Below are 2681 nucleotides of genomic sequence, written 5' to 3' on the forward strand. Positions count from 1 at the left end.
GGCATGATGTGTTGCTCTTTAAGCATGCTTCACTTTGTCAGACAGGTTCTATTTAAGTGATTTCTTGAATCAACAGGTCTGGAAGTAATCAGGCCTGGGTGTGGCTAGTGAAATTTAACTCAGCTTTCTAAAATAATGTGCTTAATCACAGTTCTTTTATGATTAAACAGGAAGGGGCAATTAATTTTTCACGTAGGGCCAGGTAGGTTTGCACAGCTTTTTCCCTTAATAAATGAAATCGTCATTTAAAAAATGCATTTTGTATTTACTTGCATTAACTTTGTGTAATAATAAAATTGGTTTGATGATCTGAATCTTTTAAGTGTGACAAATATGCAAAAAAAAAAAAACAGGAAGGGGGCAAAAACCTTTTCACTGCACTGTATATACATTTATAGATCACAAATAGATGACTTAGTTACATGTACAGATACAATTTAATGCAAAGCATATCTAATGAAAAGTTTTGACATGAACTACAGTAGTTTCATAGACAGCAATATTTTTTCTATTTTGCAGCCATTTGACCTTAATGAAGTGGACGTCATGGTCAGCTTTCCTGAGCGTTACCCTCAAGAGGTGTGCATGTTTGAAATGTTTCAAAATTTGATGTTAAAACATACAGTATGCTATGTTTTTGCTAATGAAAGCTACCGTATCATAGGTTTTCACTGTGGATGTCCCTGAAGACCAGGAATTACCATCAGTCATGGGGAGGTGAGAAGAACCGTTGCTGGTTATACACATCATGCAAATGTCAACTGAAATCAGTAAGTGTATTTATTTTATGCTGTGTGAATGCAGACATGTGCAGAAGGCCTCAGAGGAATGGCTAAATGCTAAACATGCCACTAATCAGCTGATGGGGAGAGTCGAGCTGCTCTTCAGGCCGTACCTGCGCTGGCTGGACCGTAGTATGGAGAAACTCTTTACTGAGGGAGCCAGGCAGGTGAGACTCGCACTTACCTGAAAATATACATCAGCCAATCAGATTAGAGCTTTTCCAATCGAGAAAGTCTTCCAAGATTTGTGTACAATATGCATCAGATGGGCAGTGAACGGACTAGATGTGGTGTTAATTACTTTCGAATCTCTCTTCTCAGTTGAAAAAAGATGTTGACCTAGAGAGGGCTGGAATACAGTTTGTCCCCTATGAGCAACTCAAGGTCACAGTTTTTAAGAACACATCCAAGAAATCAGACACTCCTGAGCGTATAGTGTCACTCACTGTGGCTTCAGGGGAGGAGGTGGAGGAGGAAGAGCTTGATGAAGCTGGAGTAGAGAAGGAGGATGAGGATGAGACTGCTCTCGGTAGTGATGGGGAGGAAGGCAGCCAAAATGTGGAGAACATAAAAACAAGAGAGCGAAGGAGAGGCACTGAAATCAAACTGCTGGGTCTGAGACTGGGAGAACAAATAGCTACTGTGGCGGCCAAACAGATCTCAGTGTCCCTGAAGTGCAACAGGTGAATTTCAGTCCTGCTTTCAAACCAAGCTAAAACACTTCATTATGATTATTAATCAGAGATTAGAACTCTGGTATTTTTTTTATACCTGGTATTTACATCCATCTCCAATGATCCTATCACAAGTAGTGAAGACAGATTGCTGTTTTAAGGCGCGTTTACACCAAAGACAATAACTATAACTATGAGGTTTAAATTCTATAAAAATAGGGACGTCCACACCACAACTATAAAAGCACAAAAGAACGATATCATTGGAATCACTTTCACAAAGTTTTTTTTCCAGCTAATGAACAATAAAAACACTGACAGTCAGAATCCACCTGGCTTTAAAGAGCTTGAGCAGTTAAAGCAGCAGACCACATAACTGCAGTGTGCGCTTATAATAAACAGAATGTTATTGAAAGTCTTGAGGGTTTGCTGCAGTCGACTTTACAGAGTGGTTCGACTTTCCCATTGTCAAAACAAGATCTCAGATTAATGTAACTCTTGATGGAAATAAATGCTGTGATTTTGCATGACATTGTCGAAACAATGCCACAACGCATGCACAATAGAGTGTGCAACTTTTTTTTGGACAAGCAGTGTAAAGTCGACTCCAACACATCCCAAAGACTTTCTTTTACAAGTTGAGCCTCGTGAATCTTAGCATTGTCATCCTCATCATTGTTTGAGAAGTAAAAAGCTACACACTGCATCAGTTTTAAAAGAATTGATGCCAAACATACAACATGCCAGAAACATATTAATCACTGCAGTAATGAATAAATCTTAAAATCGAATGTATTTTTTTTTGACCAGGCAGTGTATATATATATATATACAGTGGGTACGGAAAGTATTCAGACCCCCTTAAATTTTTCACTCTTTGTTATATTGCATATATATATATATATATATATATGTATAAAATGTGAAATTAAAATATATTAAAACTAATATTCTATTAAATATTTCAAAAATATAACTAAAAATCAACTTTTTCACCCAAATGTAAGATGGTTTCCCTTTCAAGCTGTGTATACCAGGCAAAGTTTAAAACCCTAGTAAATAAATTGTGAGGTAGGTGAGTGGGCAGTCCTTCGCTGTTTTCTCACTATCTCCAAATTTCATTTAAAAGATTGGATCACAGATAATTTTTTAAATGTTTCTAAGTGCACCTGTATTTAGAGCTATGGATTTCTGATCGGAAGTTTGATGTCAATACCTGGTACAA

General features: G+C 37.3%; 1 pseudogene; it reads left to right on the forward strand.

The window, feature by feature from the left end:
* Window positions 1-2681, forward strand: part of LOC107690389 (uncharacterized) — a 20289-nt pseudogene that overhangs the window by 11531 nt on the left and 6077 nt on the right.

This window comes from Sinocyclocheilus anshuiensis, unplaced genomic scaffold (genome assembly GCF_001515605.1).
Source record: "Sinocyclocheilus anshuiensis isolate Anshui unplaced genomic scaffold, SAMN03320099.WGS_v1.1 scaffold609, whole genome shotgun sequence".
Classification (NCBI taxonomy): Eukaryota; Metazoa; Chordata; class Actinopteri; order Cypriniformes; family Cyprinidae; genus Sinocyclocheilus; species Sinocyclocheilus anshuiensis.